This window comes from Heliangelus exortis, chromosome 18 (assembly GCF_036169615.1).
Source record: "Heliangelus exortis chromosome 18, bHelExo1.hap1, whole genome shotgun sequence".
NCBI classification, from domain to species: Eukaryota; Metazoa; Chordata; class Aves; order Apodiformes; family Trochilidae; genus Heliangelus; species Heliangelus exortis.
The window spans coordinates 14,141-32,440 of NC_092439.1; the positions used below are offsets into that span (position 1 = coordinate 14,141).

At 47.6% G+C, this 18,300-nt stretch overlaps 2 long non-coding RNA genes across 2 annotated transcripts; both read right to left on the reverse strand.

Annotated features, from left to right (window-relative positions):
* Nucleotides 1-3,238: 3,238 nt before the first annotated feature.
* LOC139804869 (uncharacterized) lies at nt 3,239-18,041 on the reverse strand. Its single transcript, XR_011729585.1, has 4 exons — nt 17,763-18,041; nt 17,632-17,683; nt 17,473-17,535; nt 3,239-3,297 (listed from the first exon to the last, which is right to left on the reverse strand). It is a non-coding gene; the product is annotated as an uncharacterized lncRNA (long non-coding RNA).
* On the reverse strand, nt 14,020-14,559 carry LOC139804731 (uncharacterized). The gene is made up of 3 exons (XR_011729515.1): nt 14,502-14,559; nt 14,224-14,427; nt 14,020-14,126 (listed from the first exon to the last, which is right to left on the reverse strand). It is a non-coding gene; the product is annotated as an uncharacterized lncRNA (long non-coding RNA).
* Nucleotides 18,042-18,300: the final 259 nt, after the last annotated feature.

Sequence of the window (18,300 nt, forward strand, 5' to 3'; positions counted from 1 at the left end):
ACAGGCGAATACTTCAATGACTCTGTCAAGTACTACAACTACATAAACTCAATTTCAGCACAGACTCAAATTAGGATTAAACTGCAAGGCATCACAAAGTCAAACAAAAGCCACTACAGACTAAATCTACCACTCTAAAGTAGGGCTGTACAAAGTCAAACAATGAAGTAAGGCAGTACAAGTATATATTCAAATAAAAAGCTATGCAAAATCAATCCTTCACGTACATTGCAACACCGGGTCGTGTACCTAGTCCCCTACAATGCTATAGGCTCACTGGCACACTCATACAGTCCCATACAGGCAAATGTAGCGCACAGACTCAAACGCCATTACATTACATAGCAATACAGTGCAATAAAAACTCAAATAAGCACTCAAATATAGGGCACTGTAGTCTAATACAGTACAACATGCTGTAACAAAGCCACCCTAACACACACATAAGGCTTCACAGAACAATACAACCGCACATGGAAAACACCAATGGAACCACAGACAGTAGTACAGCCTATTTTGGTGCACTTGAGTAAAAAAATAGAGTAACAACTCAGACACCAGGTCAAGTACGGCGCGACACCAGGTCAAGTACGGCGCGACACCAGGTCAAGTACGGCGCGACACCAGGTCAAGTACGGCGCGACACCAGGTCAAGTACGGCGCGACACCAGGTCAAGTACGGCGCGACACCAACATGAGCAACGCAGTAAATTTTCTAATACAGAAATACAAGGAGGGACTGAAGACACAGAACCTAGCACCTTTGTGGCACGTGGCCACAAAGCCATGGCAATTCAATTACAAAGCATTGCAAGGCACTGAGAACTAAATCACGCATACAATGTGTATCTGGAAACCTACAGTACAAAGTCAGTATACTGCCAAACAGCAGATACAGAGCCCTACAAAACCAAACACCAGAACGACACATTTGTTACCTGATGGGCTTTGAGACTGAAACCCTGAAGGAGGCACAGATGAAATACAACATAGCGCTGCCGTGGAAACAGTTTGCTAGACGAAAAGGCGCAGGTTCGGATGGTCTCCCCGAAGACGGTTCTCCGTACACCGTGCAGAATCCTAGGGCGTCCTGTCTACCGGCACCGACTGTCCCGCAGCACGCCCTCCTCAGACGACACGCTCATCGGAGACGCCGTGCTTCTGTCACCTAGAAGACCGAGAGACAAAATTACTGTTCTGCTCCGTAAAATGATCCTCGTCATTCCCACCGCTCCACCTCACCTCACCTCAAATGCTCAGCCAAGTCCAACAATGGCCAGGACAGCATCTGAAAAAAAAAAAAAAAAAAAAAAAAAAAAGCAAATGCTTTAGCGAGTGGTCAAGGACTTTGATCTTACTGAAAGAGCTTACTAGCATCTCACCTTCTTAAGCAGTTGATGGGTGTACTTCCTGACACCTCGATGGCTCTACAGGGCACCTGAAAAGAGCAAGGCAATTTGTAATATACTGCTGCTTCTAACAAAACCCTCCCAGAGAATTGCCCAATCTCCTTTACCTTAATCCTTTGCCAGATGCCCCTCAGGCATGTTAGTCTGAACTGGATACCGAGGCACCACCTGAAAAAATACACAGGTAATGTTTTTTACTTCAATACTACTCATAACATTTAACACTTCCAGCAGGCAATTTCACAGTGCTCACCTTCCAAAGGTCATGTCCCATTGAGATGAACTGCCTGCTCTACACAGCTTTGCAACCTAAAAAAAAAAAAAAAAAAAAAAAAAAAAAATCCATTAATGCTACTCAGAGCAACTGCATCCACCTGCCCTGTGACAGACTTTACCAAGCCTTGCAATGACATTCAGCTACCCACCTGCTTTGCTTTTTGTTCCACGTCCTGGACTTCTGCATCTGTAAGAAATAAATCAAACTAATCTCAGGGATTCTAATAAATGTTGAAAGCACCTCCCCACCAACACCAAACACTGACTAACCTTCAGGTGGCATCTTTCTCGCCTCCTCCAGCCTTTTTCTGCTCGTCTTTGTCACACGGCATCTGAAAAACAGTATTATGCAAGTCACTGAAATGCTGCTCAACAGCTGGAATATTCCCTTAGGGCTCTTCCAACAAACCCTGACCCTACAACTCCAGGCAGGGCAGCTCCAAACCAAACACACAAACTCAAGACACAACCCTGCAAACCATGAGACTATGTCAAGAGACCACCAAGCAAGAAGCGTATCTCCGGCATCCAAGACTGCTTGGCAAGAAGACCTACAGCGATGTGACTGCGAAGCTAGGAGATGAAGCGATGCATGCCAAAAAACATAGACTTCAAGACCTGAGGACACAAGGACGTGTCGATCGATTCCCACTCTGGGAAAATCTAAGACCAGAGATGCTGATGCAGGTGGCAATGATGTTTCAGAAGATGACCATCAAGAAACTTCCAAGATGAAAGACCAATATATGGTTTACATCTGTCACACAAGAAAAAGATGCTGCTGACCAGGAAATGCTTTCCAGGGATGATGCCCAAGACGCAGGACTTGTTCTGTGAGGACATACAGAAGACCATCAAGGCCTGAGGAAGCGCCGAGACGAAGACGGACAACACGAAACACACAACCCCGGACACCAAGGCTGGAGCTGCCCTGCCCACACTAGCATCGTGCAGGAAACTAACTCGCTCCGCTTATCCATGCAAAGGGGGCTACTCCCAGACAGCCCTCTCCCAGAAAGCAAACTTCAAAATCCCTCCGGCAACTCCCAACCTCAACCCCCCAACAATTCAGTCCCTCGACTTATCTTTCCGAGAGCTGGGGTTCGGAATGTATGTCCAGCAGCAAACACCATTCCGTGACAGGCACGTTCCTTCAGTACACACATTCCTGTTCACCATCTGCAATCAGAAAAAAAAAAAAAAAAAAAAAAAGGAAAAAATCAGAATCCATGTCACCAGTTAGGACCGCTTCAGCCATCTCCAAACACTTACACTACAAAAAAGAGGCCTCAGAAGAGTCCCACAGCATTCTTCTCCCCTTCTTGATCCAGAGTTCAATCCTGTCTACACCACTGCTTTGGGCACCTAAAAAGAACAAGAGAGAGTTACTGTTCTGATGACTGATCATCACGAGCTCCATGAACCCCCCTGTACCACCTCACCTTTAAGGGTCATCTGTTCTCAACAGTAGGAGGCACACCGCCTGCAAAAATAGAGGAAACATTTAACCGAGTTGATATAAAACACGTGAACGACTCTGCACACAGCCATCTCACCTTCTCCAGGTGTTCCTCAAGACATGGCTTTGTCACTCCAGCACTGTGTGTGACACCTGCAAAAGTCAAGGCAAAAGGCACACGCTGAGATATTGCCTCCAACTACACCCAGGCCACTGTGACGTCTATCTCCTGCTCCATTACCTTTGCCCCTCGCCCATCTGTCTGCCATCTCTTTGGGGTACCACGATGAGGTTAGGAGGGCACCTGAAAAACAAAAAAAAAAAAAAAACCCACAAAACAACAAGGGATGCTCATGACCAACCAATAATACAACACCTGAGAATAACTGCTCCTCCAGCCCACCGGCCATTGCTCACCTTGCCACAGCCACCTCTGGTGTCCGTACCCCGCTTCGCTTGCTGCTTCCACCTTCAAAATGACAACAAACCATAATGTGGTCAGGTAGCCAAGGGAGGCAGCTTGCCACCAACTGCACACCCTGACTAACCTTCAGCTGGTTCCCTTGTCTCCTCCTCCATCCATTTCTTGCTCATCCTTGACTTGCGGGATCTGAAAAACAGGATTACGCAAGTTACTGCACCGCCGCTCAACACCGAGTCGGTCAGGTTGTGGTGCTTCTGTGGCCCCTGATCCTACACGGCAGGCAGGGCAGCTCCAAGCCAAACACTCACAGGCACAGACTGACCCGAGACACAGCCACGTGAGTCACAAGACTTGAGCTCAAGATAAAACTCGCAGCAAGAAGAGGGACTCTGGAATCCAAGACTTTTGGGCAATAAGACCTACGGCGATGCGTCTGCAAAGCGAGGGAACGAAGCGACGGATGCCCGAGAAGCTGCCTTCAAGACCTGAGGATGCAAGGATGTGGGGAATGAGTCCCCCTCAGGGAAACTGGGTGGACAGAGATCAGATGACAATGCAATTGAGAAGACATTGCGGAAGACAACCATCAAGAAACTTCCAAGTCAAGAGACCGATCTGCAATTTAAATTCATTGTGCAGAATAACACGCTGCTGATCAGTACCGTGCTGATCAGGAAAGGCTTTGCAGGGATAATGCCCAAGATGCGAGACTTGCTCTGTGAGGACACGCAGAAGACCATCAAGACTGGAGGAAGCTCTAAGACAAAGACAGACAACACAAGATACACGACCCCACACACCAAGGCTGGAGCTGCCCTGCCCACCCTAGCATTGTGCTGGAAACTAACATGCTCTGTTCACCCACTCAAAGGGGGCTGATTGTAGACAGCCCTCTCCCAGATGCCATCTTCAAAATCCCTCCTGCAACTCCAAGCCTCAGCCCCTCTGCAACCAAGTTCCTGCACTTAGCTTTCAGAGGCCTGTGGGTCTAAATTTATGTCCAGCAACGAAACCACGTTTTCTGACTAGCACGTTCCTGCAGTTTTAAGGTTTCTCTTCAACAGCTGCATTAAAAAAAAAAAAAAAGAAAAGTAATAAATAGAAAAAAAAAAAAGTAATAAATAGAAAAAAAAAAAAGTAATAAATAGGAAAAAAAAAATTTGCATGCAAGCATATTCTTGCTATAAAGAGCTCTAACTTTCGGTGGTTCTAAAGTTCTTACCTTAAAGAGTCTTCTCAAACAGCCCAGACAGCTCAACAGCTGCAGTCAGCTCCAGGAGTAGGAGAGCTCTGACCTCAGAGAAGCCCAAGAGCTGACTGAAGACCCTAGCCAAAGGCTGTGGCTTATATACCACAGGCACCGCCCACAGCTTTTCCCACAATCCCCTGGGAAAGAGGAGGTGGCAATTACCACAAGGTATAAAAGCAGCCAGAGGAGAAGCAGTCAGTTTTCTCCTCTTTCTTCAGTTTGCGGGACAAGCAGAGGGACTCCGTGATGCCGGCTGAGGAATTTGGGGTTTTTTCTCTCTCCTTGTAACTTCAGCGACGTGACCAGGTAAGAATTCAACCCAAAGGGAACCTTAACAGAGTAAAGGTCATTGGAGGCTTGTATTAGACAGAAGAGAGGAAAGAACAAGTGGGGTGGGTCACAGATACGGACTCGCAAAGTCTCCTGAAAGACTCAGAGGAGTGAGAGCTTTGCAACAAAGCTAAAAGTGCGCTAAAGGCAAGCTGGAAGGCAGCGTTCTGTTAGAGGGGTCATTTTTGGATCGAAGACACTGAAGAAAGCTGAGGGGCACAAGCAGCAGTCTGGAGGGGATTTTAATAGAGTACAGGCGTCCCTGGGATGTTGGGAACCGAATGACAGACGGCGTCAGAAGAGCTTCTCGTGGAGCGAAAAAGGCGTAAAATGCGCAACGGAGCCTGAAGGTGGCTGTGGGACGCCGACCGGGGGGGGGGGCGTGAGGTTGGCCTCCGGAGGTCTGGTGGTGAGAGAAGGGTGCTGTGAGAGAGGTAAAAGGAGGCTGTGGGACACAAGGAAAAACCGTACGTGTCCAGTTGATGTACGGATGTCCTCGGGGGCTGAGGGACTGAACAGATGTCTAAGATCACAACAAATGAAGGAAGGGTTCTGGGGTGCAAAGAGAGCCTGAAGAAGGATTCTGTCTCAGTAAGAGAGCTAAAAAGAGCACCACAGAGATGGAAGGGTGTGGGGCGGTGTGAGGATGGTCTCGTAAGGAGCGGTGCCCTGAATGAGAGGGCTCTGATGGGCCATAATGTTGAAAAAGAGTCCGGGAAACCCTCTGGCAGAGTCTTGAGGGGGAGACCGGACCCCCGTCCCTTTCTGAACGCTTCCTCGGAGAGGACCCTGGGTGTGGCTGGATGTGGTCTTTGCCCCTGGCAGTAAAGCGGAGTTCATACTCTCCCTCTGCCCCAGAGTTGGTGTATTTTATCTCTGCCTTTTAATACCTCGCTACCTGTCTGCATGATGTGCACCCGTCCCGTTGTATAAAGGGTTTCTCTAAAATGCATATTACCCCAGGGTGATTGGTCTCTTGGCTCTTTTGCGTGTGCCTTTGATTTCACTGGTTGTTTCATCTGAACCTGAAGTTCTGACGGTTTGCTGCCATCCCCAAATAAATTGATCCGTTTGCTTCCTGGTCTCCGTATGGAACTCTAGTTCCTGAAATTCAGCTTTCATTTTGCCGTCTCCCTGTCCTGTGGACTTATCTGGCTCTCGAGGGGGGAGGGGCTTGCTGCGCTGCTTTTCTATTAGTCTGTCCTTGGCGTTTCACGTGGCATCGGTGTCACTAGATTTCAAGGACAGTTGAGAGTGTCCTGAGGTCTATATAGATCTGCTACTTAATATGATACTTTGCCAGATGGGCGGGGTCAGCGCAAAAGACACAGGCACCCAAATAAAGAAGTTAGTTTATATTTACTGATGTATTAAATTATAAGAGAACAAGTGCAGAAACAAACAACAAAACTGAAGTGCGATAGCAAAGTCAAAGCAAAACACAGCAACTCATCTAATTGTTACTATACAGACGCAGCGATAAAGAGTAAGAAAGACGTGTCGCCGATTGCCGTAGTGGTTCGACTTTGCCTGGATCTGCGGTTGCTGGGGAGCCCTGGTTGTGACGAGGACACGGAGAACCCTTCCCAGCAGCTGGGAAATCCTACACGGTGCATCCTCTTGTAGGTGAGGACGGCAGAAAGGGTCCAGTTTTTCGAGTATCCCGTTGCCGCTAGTCCGAAGGACTTGCGCTTTTCTTAACGTGAAAACGTCCGGTCTTACGCCCCGTAACGACCGAAACCGGGGCCTGGCTGGGACTCAAGTCGGAGATCGTAGGGCTGCCTAAACTATCTCCCCTAGACATGTTACTGGTGGTTACCTAAAATATCTGCCCAGACAATTCAGTATATTGGCTGCTTTTGCACTCTCTCGTGGTTTGAAAAAAATTTCTCAGAATGGGGAGGGTAAGCTACTGCTTTCACAAACCTTTTTCCTCCTACATACTTAGCTGATCTCCCAGTAAACCAAATGTGCTCCGTCTCAGGATGAGTTAATAGATCCATGTTTTTTTCAAGCCTCATTAAAGATTCATTTTTGAGTGCAAAATCAGGGTTTACTTCTTGATTATTCATGGGGGGCAGTGGCTAGCTGCTAGTGGAAGGCAGCCACACCATAGCTTCCCACTTTGGCTCTATCTTGAATATATTTGACCCATTGCATGATAGGAATTATGGCAGACAGAGCCTCTTTATATTCTACTGTGAGTTGTTCTAGTTCTAGCGCAGCCCAAAAACGTGCTAATGTAGTAGATGTTTGTGAATTCATGTAAAATAATTATGAAATGTTTAACCCACCTTTGAGAGTACTAATAATATATCTGTTATATATATATTATATATATATATTATATATATCTGTTATAATATATTATACTAATAATATATCTTCAACATTGTGAAATATACAAACGTAGGAATTTGTTGGAATGAAATATAACTGTTCTGTGGGTAACTACAAAGCTTAAGGGAACAAGAAATAAGACATCCACAGTTTCTGTACCCTGAAAACACTACAATGTACATCCTGTTGTGCTAATCTAAGCTGATTTTGCTGCTCACCACATAGCGTTGCAATTTAAGGTGGTTTTACTGCTGACTGCAGAGCGTTGCACAGGAAAGAGCGAAGGAGCGCATGTGCGGAATCGAAGGGTAACGAGAGAGGAAACTGAGGCAGACACTGACTTCATCCAACGACCACCAGATGGGGGTCAAAAAGACCCTCAGAGATAAAGCGGGCACGTGCCTTTGAAGGCCGCCTCTTCCAAGAACTAATAAACATAATCCAGCCTGTTCTAGAACAGTCATGAATATGTATTAAAATAGTTATGAATATTAAGGTATGGAATGTAAGACAAAAGATTAAACTTTAAGGCATGTGTGCGAGTGGAGCGGAGACTCCCCACGCACCCAGCGCTGTTTTGCTTATTGCAATTTTATTTATTAAATTAAACTATTAACAGAATATTGAGTCCCAGTCATTTATAACACTAATAACTCTCAAAGTGGAGTTGTTTTCTGCTTCTGGTAATTTTCTCCCCTGGGCTCCAAGTTCTGTGTAACCCGCTTACAGATTTGTTTGAGATCTCTTCTTATTTGTGAGGATCATAAATCCAAAACCTTTTGTTAAGCCTCTTCTGTTAATTCCAAATCAGCCTGCTGTTCACTTCTGCAAACTCACACTTTTCCCTTGTTACCTCACATAACAAGGTTACGATTGGTCCTACGTGTCAGATGCGCTGTCTCCAAAAACGACACAAACCGATGGGTGCTAAGAATTGAACACCCCAATACACGCTGCCACGCACTGAATATAAGAAGATACAAAACCATTGACCGGCGGTCGGGCATCTTTTTAGCGAAAAACTACAAACGAGTCTCCGGAAGTCGGCCATTTTGTTACCGGAAGTCGGCCATCTTTTCAGCGGAAAACTACAAATGAGTCTCCGGAAGTCGGCCATCTAGTTACCGGAAGTCGGCCATCTTTTTAGCGAAAAACTACAAATGAGTCTCCGGAAGTCGGCCATTTTGGTACCGGAAGTCGGCCATCTTTTCAGCGGAAAACTACAAATGAGTCTCCGGAAGTCGGCCATCTTGTTACCGGAAGTCGGCCATCTTTTCAGCGAAAAACTACAAACGAGTCTCCGGAAGTCGGCCATCTTTTTACCGGAAAACTACAAATGAGTCTCCGGAAGTCGGCCATCTTGGTACCGGAAGTCGGCCATCTTTTTAGCAAAAAACTACAAACGAGTCTCCGGAAGTCGGCCATTTTGTTACCGGAAGTCGGCCATCTTTTTAGCGAAAAACTACAAACGACTCTCCGGAAGTCGGCCATCTTTTTTAGCCAAAAACTACAAACGAGTCTCCGGAAGTCGGCTACTTGGTTCCGGAAGTCGGCCATCTTTTTACCGAAAAACTACAAATGAGTCTCCGGAAGTCGGCCATCTTGGTTCCGGAAGTCGGCCATCTTTTTACCGAAAAACTACAAATGAGTCTCCGGAAGTCGGCCGTCTTGTTACCGGAAAACTACAAACGAGACTCCGGCAGTCGGCCATCTGTTTACCGGAAGTCGGCCATCTTTTCAGCGAAAAACTACAAACGAGTCTCCGGAAATCGGACAAACTGATAGTTAAAAATTTAAGAACCCCCCACTGTCCCCTGTGCGTAGAAACACGCCATCTGGCAGCTCCTCTGATCTTCGCCAAAACCTGTCACTTTTCTCTTACTTCATAGATTCATTTAATCACTCGTGTTGGAAGGGGCCTTCAAAGAGCATCTGGTCCATCCCTCTACCTAATGCTATGGATTTGATGTCTTAACACTTTCTACAACGGGGGGAATCTACCGCTTCTCCTAGGAGACCATTCCCATCTTTTACTGTACACATGGTGAAAAATGAACTTCTTATGTCCAATCAGAATTTCCCCATTACCTCTTATCCATTAAGCCCTACTTTACCTTGTTGCTGGACGACCAAAAATGAGAACTGTTGCAAGGCGAATGTCTCTTAGGGCACGGCCCTCCAAGGTCCAAACAGGTGTTCCAGCAGAAACTCACTAAGAGTGCTCTGAGTCTATTGCACTCAGGGTTGCCTAGCCTGGCTCGGAGCTACTGCTCCCGAATCGGCTAACCTCTCTGCTGGCTTGCTCAGGAATGAGCTGAGATTGGGCTCCAGGCCTCACCTTTTATTGGCCCCCTAATGCTGCTCATGTGCAGTTGGGGCCCGCCCTAACCAGGCACAGGTGGGCTTAACACAAGCTCATGCCCCCTACCTGGCAATTAGTGGCACCTGGTTACCTCATTTCACTACAGAGAACAGTGAGCAGCTGACTGTCTGGCTGCTTCTGGTTACCGGAGGACAAAAAAAGAACAGAGTGCAGCTGAGTAATAGGGAACATCTGGTTTCTAAAGGTCCAAAATAGAGAGTGTGTTTGGCTGCTTCACGTGCTGTTTCCGGTTGCTGGAGGACTGGTGTCTGTCAGCAAGCCGGCAAGCATTTAAATACCCATTTACACATCTAATATCTGCTTTGACTTATACATCAGCTTTGATACACTCACACAGACTCCCTGGAGCAAAATATCCCCTGTCCCTCCTGGTCCCACACTCCCCCCTCACCTCTACCAGACACCCTGACAGCCCTCACAGCCCTTTACCCCTCCCCACTGTAACTCCAGTGCTTAAAACACATCTCTGAAGACTATTAGGCAGGATTTGTCATTACATTCGTAACATCAAAGCAACGCTCTTGCTGGGTGCAGAAAAAGCTTCCATCCTTCCCTACTCCATTGCTGGCGTAGAGAACCCTGTATGGCTGCCTCTACTTGTATCACAAGAGACACCTACACACACACTGCAACAGTAGCGGCCTTGCATCCTGCTTAGACAGCAAAGCTGAAAGTAAAAAACGACTCCTGAAAGTAAAAAAATAAATTCACCATCTGCTCATGAGGTGTCCACATGTTTATATGTATCCTATTTAAATACTTCTATAGGCAAGTATTTCACTTCCTTTCTGCATTCATGTAACTTGTACAACTGTTAACCGATACCATTACTTTTTCTATCTCAAACACGGGGATAATTTGACCAGTAATTTTTTGTGTGTTACACAACCAGGAGGGAGAGCTGCCCAAAGGAGATGCTACCAAACCCCCAGGGAAATACCCCATTTAGAGGGAGACAAAGTACTTCAGAGCACTCCATCAAAACACCAGCAAAAGATACCTGCAGCATCCAGCTGTCTCTCTGTTCAAAGATTCAGAATAGAAAATTATCTAAACTAGGTAATATATGAGATCTAAAGCATTATGGGGCTGTTAGCGTCTAAACAATGCAGTTTGTACTTTATACAACTGCTTTTGTTACATTTATGATACAAAAAAATCTGTGGTAACTCTTTGGCTTTAATTTTTGAAGGATGATGGAGAGAAGGGAGGGTAAAACTGCAGGAGTCAAACAAATCCCCACTGCTGCAGTATATAAACTTACCAAAAAGGACTCTCTGCTTTGTTAATGCATCTGGACGTACCAAAACGTGCAGAGGAATGCATTTTCATCATCTCAGCTGCTGCAATTGTGACCCACAAAGCCAGAAACACCATCAACTTGAGAAAGATGTGCTGTGCTTCCCTCTTGAGAATGACCACCTCTTTTTTTTTTTTTGAAGGAGGAAAGAGTCTTGTTGCCGGTGACTTCCACAGACTCTTTTGGGATCTGCTCTGATGGGGAGTTTCCAAAATGCAACATCTTTGAATGAGAGGCATTTCTGTTTTGGACTCTCTCTTCCCATCTTCTATCAATATTCATGCTGGAGGGCAGTTGTTCCTGGTCTCCCAGCTTAGCTTGCAGCAGGCCAGGGATCAGATTCCTTCCTCAAGAAAAGGCACATCAGGTAACTGGTATATTTCTGCAATCACCAGGCTCGTCTTCATAAAAAAAAAAAAAAAAAAAAAAAAAAAAAAAAAAAAAAAAAAAAAAAAAAAAAGCAGAGTGCCAGCAGGAAGCATCCGGAAGAATCCTATGGGTTGGCAAACCTCTTCTGTGACAACCTCCTTCACCATCCCTTGAAGTACTCATCATCCCTAAAGACACCCCCCAAGTCATATAGAAATAGCTTAACTTAGGGATATGGCTTAAGTTCTTGTCAGTGTAAGGCTAATGGTTGGACTCTATGATCTTGAAGGTCTTTTCTAGTAGAGGTAATTCTGTGATTAGCACCATGGGCTTCCCCTCACCTGCTCTGTACCCATTCGATGCCAGATACTGCATCTGTCATTGTTTGTAGAACCCAGTCTACACCAAGAGACAAAATGACAGGTATACTTGAAGGAAGTCACCAGCTCCATGTTCATCCTCGCTACTACCCCAGCGCACCTCAAATGCTCATCCAGTCCCAAAAGTGGCCTACAAAGTTCATGCAAAAAAGTAACTGCTTCACTGAGTAGCCACATTATTCTCTGCTCTTTGACACTGACCTTGCCTCGGACTACTTGCTATAGTCAGCAGCTTTGTCCCAGTGAGCCTGCTTAGGATATTTGCAAAAAACAAAAGGAATGTACCAAGATGCTGCCTCAAACAGCACCCTGCCTGCAACAATTCCCATCTCTTACTCCTTTACCTTGCCCATTTGCATACCCAGCCTCTGCAATTTTCTTGTTGTCACATGGTGACTACAATAGAACCTATAAACATCAACTGATGCTTCGAACTTCAACAACACATCTAAAAAATAACTGCTCTTTGGTCCCACTAGTCACCACTCACCTCACCCCAGTCACCTTCAGTGACTATCCCACTTTGCTTACTGCTTCTACCTTCAAAATGAGTTAAACACACACTGTAATCAGGTAGCTACCAGAAGCACAATCCCTCCAGCACTACACACTGACTGACCTGACTGCACTCTGCTCCCTCATTTCTTCTCACAAGCGCATATTTGTCCTTTGCATCTGAAAGAAAGTGTTACACAAGTCACTGGAACACTGAACAATGGACAGACAATTCCAGACATCTCAATCCTAGTTAGGAAACCCATCTAGAGTATTACTAACCTCATGCCATTAATAAACACAGCCCCACAACTTTAAACCCATACACATACAACCGTTAACTACTGAGAGGGTCGATGTCCTGCGCTGCACAGGAAAAACCCTCTCATGAGGGTCCCATCACCTTCAAACACCATCAAAGCAACTGCCCACCCAGCCTGACTATGGCTGCTCCACCTAAGATCGCTGTAAAATTGTGGCCTAAAAACTACAGGCAAACATCACCAGAGACCCTTATGGCTCTTCAATATCCCCAACTCTACAATCTGGGCAGAGCAGCTCCAGGCCAAACCCACAAACACAGACCAACCCAAGACACACCACTGCAAACTACAAGATTAAACATTAATAGAAAACTCCCCAAAAGAATTACTCTGGGCTCCAAGAAGTTGGCCAAGAAGATCTACAGGGATGCAAGGGTGAGGCAAGGAGGCCCCATGGTGACATCGAGTGTCATAGAACACTTCCTGTTACAATAATTACTCTTCAAAATAACATATCAGATGTACAAGAAGACTAGCATCAAGACCTAAGGATGCAGAGACAAGGTTGCATAGTGGAAAATTTATGACCACAGATGCTCATTCGTTCATAAAGAAGATTACAAAAGATGCCTATCAAGAAATTTGCAAGATGCAATGAAAAGAAGGATCCAGGTGGCACTATGATGATGATGATGACTAAATGTGTTCAACACCATGGGGATGATGTTCAATATTACTTGTCCTGTGAGGGACTCTGGAACCCAAGACTTGTGGGCAATAAGACCTACAGCGGTGCGTCTGCAAAGCAAGGGAACGAAGCGACGGATGCCCGAGAAGCCGCCTTCAAGACCTGAGGACGCACGGATGGGGGGAACGAGTCCCCCTCGGGGAAACTGGGTGGACAGAGATCAGATGACAATGCAATTGAGAATGACGTTGCAGAAGACAGCCATCAAGAAACTTCCAAGTCAAGAGACCGATCTGCAATTTAGACTCGTCGTGCGGAATAACACGCTGCTGATTAGCGCCGTGCTGATCAGGAAAGGCTTTCCCGGGAGGATGCCCAAGATGCGGGACTTGCTCTGCGAGGACACAGAGGACCATCAAGGCCTCAGGAAGCTCTAAGACAGCAAAGACTGACAACACAAAACACACAACCCCACACACCGAAGCTGGAGCTGCCCTGCCCACGCTGGAATCACACTGGAAAGTAACCTGTTCCTTCACCCACCCAAAGGGGGCTGCTCCCAGACAACCCTCTCCCCTGCACTAACTTCAAAACACCACCTGCAATTCCCAACCTCGACTCCTCTGCTCAGCCCCTCCCCACCCGCCCCTGGGCCCTCAACTTATCTTCAAGAACGACAGCAGCACAAAGCCACGGTCGGTAATGAAAACCACATTGTTTGACTGGGATGTGCTTCCAGTCGCACGGTTCCTCTTCGTCCCCTAGACGTAAAAAAGGAAAAAACACAACCCACAGGTCACCCACAGCGCTGGCACAAGTCCCACCTAAGCCGACGCACGCTACTTCTGCTGCACTCACCTCCTCGAGGGAGCCCCGTGGTATACCACGCACCTTCTCCTTCCAGAGTTGAACGCTATCGCCACCATTGCTTGGGGCGCCTGAAACACCAAGAGAAAGAGTTCCTGTTCTGCTGATCAGAAGTCACCAGCCCCATGAACCCCTCGCTACCAACTCAACTCAACTTCAACGCTCATCTGGTTCCAAAGGTGGCACGCACAGCGCCTGCAAAAACAAAAGGAAACGTTTAAGTGACTTGATGTAAAATACATGGCTGACCCAGCCCACCACCATCTCACCTTCTCCAACCGCTCCTAAATGTGTGTCTTTGTCCCTACAAGGATGGTTGTGGCACCTGCAAAAGTCAAAGCAAAAGGAACGTGCTGAGGTAGTGCCTCAGCCTCTCACCCAGCTGCCTGCCATCCTCGTGGGGTGCCAAAAGCAGGTTTGGAGGACACCTGGAAAACACAAAAAACAGGGGATGCCAATGCCTTCAACAACAATAAAACACCCGAGAAATAACTGCTCCTCCAGCACACCGGCCTTTGCTCACCTTGCCAGAGCCACCTCCGGAACAGATATTCTGCTTCCTTGGCTGCTCTCACCTTCAAAAGGACAAACAAACCATAATGTGGCCAGGTAGCCAGGAGTGGGACCTTCACTCCAACACCGACTAACCTTTGGACGGCGCTCTTCTCTCCTCCCGCTCTTTCATGTACATCCTTGTCACACGGGATCTGAAAAACAGTGATACACAAGTCACTGGAACACTGCCCAACAGCTGAACTATTCAGTTATGGCTCTTCCAGCAAACTCCGGGAAGGGCAGCTCCAAGCCAAACACTCAGACCAGTTCGAGACACAGCCCTCCAAATTACGAGACTCGATCTCAAGAGAACGCCAAGCAAAAAGAATATCTCTGGGATCCAAGACTGTTGGGCAAGAAGACCTACGGCGATGCAACTGCAAGACGAGAGGCTGAATCAAGGGACGCCGAAGAACCCGGGCTTCAAGACCTGATGACACGAGGATGCGGGGAACAAAGTCCCACTCTGGGAAAATCCACGACCAGAGATGATGCTGATGCAGGTGGCGATGATGTTTCAGAAGATGACCATCAGGAAGCTTCCCAGATGAAAGACCTATCTACACTTCAAACTTGTCACACAAGAAGAAGATGCTGCTGACTAGGACTGTGCTGATGAGTAAAGGCCTTGCAGGGATGAGGGTCAAGATGTGGGACTTGCTCTGAGAGGACATCAAGGCCTGAGAAAGCTTTAAGACAAAGACATACAACACAAACTACACTCCACCACACACCAAGGCTGGAGCTGCCCTGCCCACACTGGCATCACATCAGAGATTAACCCACTTCCTTCACCTGACCAAAGGAGCCTGCTCCCAGACTGCCCTCTCCCCTACACTAACTTCAAAACCCCTTCCACAACTCCCACCAGCCTTGACCCCTCTACACCACTGGTCCCTCAACTTATCTTTCAGAGGACTGGCTCTCCAAAGTCGTGGTTAGCCAGGAAAATAGACAGGAGCAGCCCAGAAGAATCCTCAACTTGCAAGGTTCCCCTTTGCCACCTGCATTAAAAAAAAAAAAAAGTCACACCACAACACCAAAACAAGCAAACAAAAAAAACTCCACACACATAACCACAACACCGAAACGCCTACCAGAATATTCAGCAATAAGTCCAACATCAGCCAGCCCCATTCCCCTCCAAATGTCCCAGCTTCGCAGAAGAGCCCTGCGGGGTCCCACTCGCCCACGCTTTCCAGAGTTGGATGCTGTAGGCATCGTCATTCAGGGAACCTAAAAGGCACAAAACTATTGTTCTGCTTGAGAGAAGACACTACTCCACAAGCCCTGCACTGCCACCTCACCTCCAGTGCTCACTCAGTTCCTGGCACTTGCTAGCATCAGGCCAGGGAGGGACAGGCGCCCATCAATCACCCAAAGGGCGCCGCTTCTGGACAGCTTGCTCCCCTACAGTAACTTTAAAACCCGAGCCGGCGATTCCTAACCTTGACTCCTCCACGCAGACCCTCCCCAACCATCCTCCCTTTCTCTTACCTTTCAAACGGCTGGGGCTCTGAAGCACTGGACAGAAAAGTAACCCACATCGGCTGACGGGGATCTTCCCAAAACCACAGAGTTCCTCCTCGTCATCTGCAAGAACAAACGGCAGTGCCACCAGAAATAGGACGTCAGCTAAATACCAACCCCTTCCACAAGCTCCTCATAACCCCCAACTTGCCCTGCTCACCTTCCCCTTCCACACGTTATGGCCACCATCGCTTCTGGCACCTGAAATACCAGGAGACACAAAATTCCCGTTCTGCTTGTCAGATCGAGCCTCCTCGTTACCATCCCGTCTCACCTCCAGCGCTCCTCCCCCTCCAAAGGTGGCACACGCAGCTCCTGCAAAAACAAAGGGAAACCCTTAACCGAGTTGAAGCAAAAACTCTGGATGAGCCAGCCCGCAACCATCTCACCTTCTCCGACCGCTCCTCAACGCGTGGTTTTGCGTGGCACCTGCAAAAGTCAAAGCAAAAGCACGTGCCGAGATACTGCCTAAAACAACAGGCAGCCCACGCCAGCCTTTGCTCAGAAAACTTCCAGATCCCTTCTGCAACGACTCCCAACCTCAGCACTTCAGTTCAGTCCCTCAACTTATCTTCCTGAGGGATGGTGGTTTTGGATCTATGTCCAGCAAAACACCACGCTGTCTGACGGGCATGTTCCTCTTCATCACCTGCAAACAGAAAAAGAGGAAAATCAGAAGCAGTGTCACCAAGAAGGCGTACTTCAGCCATTAACAACCACTTATACTACACCCACCACCTCAAAAGAGCCCCACCCAGTTCCACTCACCTCCTCGATCCGGAGTTGAATGCTGTGTCCACCACTGCTTTGGGCACCCAGAAGACCAAGAGAAAGAGTTACTGTTCTGCTGATCAGCAGCCACCAGCTCCACGAACCCACTCTCTACCACCCCAGCTCACCTTCAATGCTCATCCAGTTCCAAAGGTGGCACGCACAGCACCTGAAACATAAGGGAAACCTTTAACAGAGTTGATGTTAATACATGGCTGACCCAGCCCACAGACATCTCACCTTCTCCAGCTGTTCCTCAAGACATGGCTTTGTCACTCCGACACTGTGTGTGACACCTGCAAAAGTCAAAGCAAAAGGCACACGCCGAGATATTGTCCCCAACAACAAGCAGCCCACTGTGATGTCCATCTCCTGCTTCTTTACCTCGGCCTCTCACCCATCTGCCTGCCATCTCTTTGGGGTGCCAAAACAGGGTTAGGAGTGCACCTGAAAAAAACCACAAACAACAAGGGATGTTCATGACCAACCAATAATACAACACCTGAGAATAACTGCTCCTCCAGCCCACCAGCCTTTGCTCACCTTGCCACAGCCACCTCCGGTGCCCGTATCCCGCTTCGCTCGCCGCTTCCGCCTTCAAAATGACAACAAACCATAACGCGGTCAAGCACCCAAAGGAGGCACCTTCCCGCCAACCCCACACCCTGACCAACCTTCGGATGTCGGCCTCCTCTCCTCCTCCATCTGCTTCTTGATGGTCATTGACACGTAGGATCTGAAAAACAGGATTATGCAAGTCACTGGGAAGCTGCTCAGCACCGATTCGGTCAGTTAACGGCGCTTCCCATGGCCCCTGAACCTACACAGCAGGCAGGGCAGCTCCAAACCAAACACTCACAGGCACAGACTGACCAAAGACACAGCCATGTGAGTCACAAGACATGACCTCAAGATAAAACTCGCAGCAAGAAGAGGGACTCTGGAACCCAAGACTTTTGGGCAATACGACCTACAGCGGTGCGTCTGCAAAGCGAGGGAACGAAGCGACGGATGCCCGAGAAGCCGCCTTCAAGACCTGAGGACGCACGGATGCGGGGAACGAGTCCCCCTCAGGAAAACTGGGTGGACAGAGATCAGATGACAATGCAATTGAGAATGACGTTGCAGAAGACAGCCATCAAGAAACTTCCAAGTCAAGAGACCGATCTGCAATTTAGACTCGTCGTGCGGAATAACACGCTGCTGATTAGC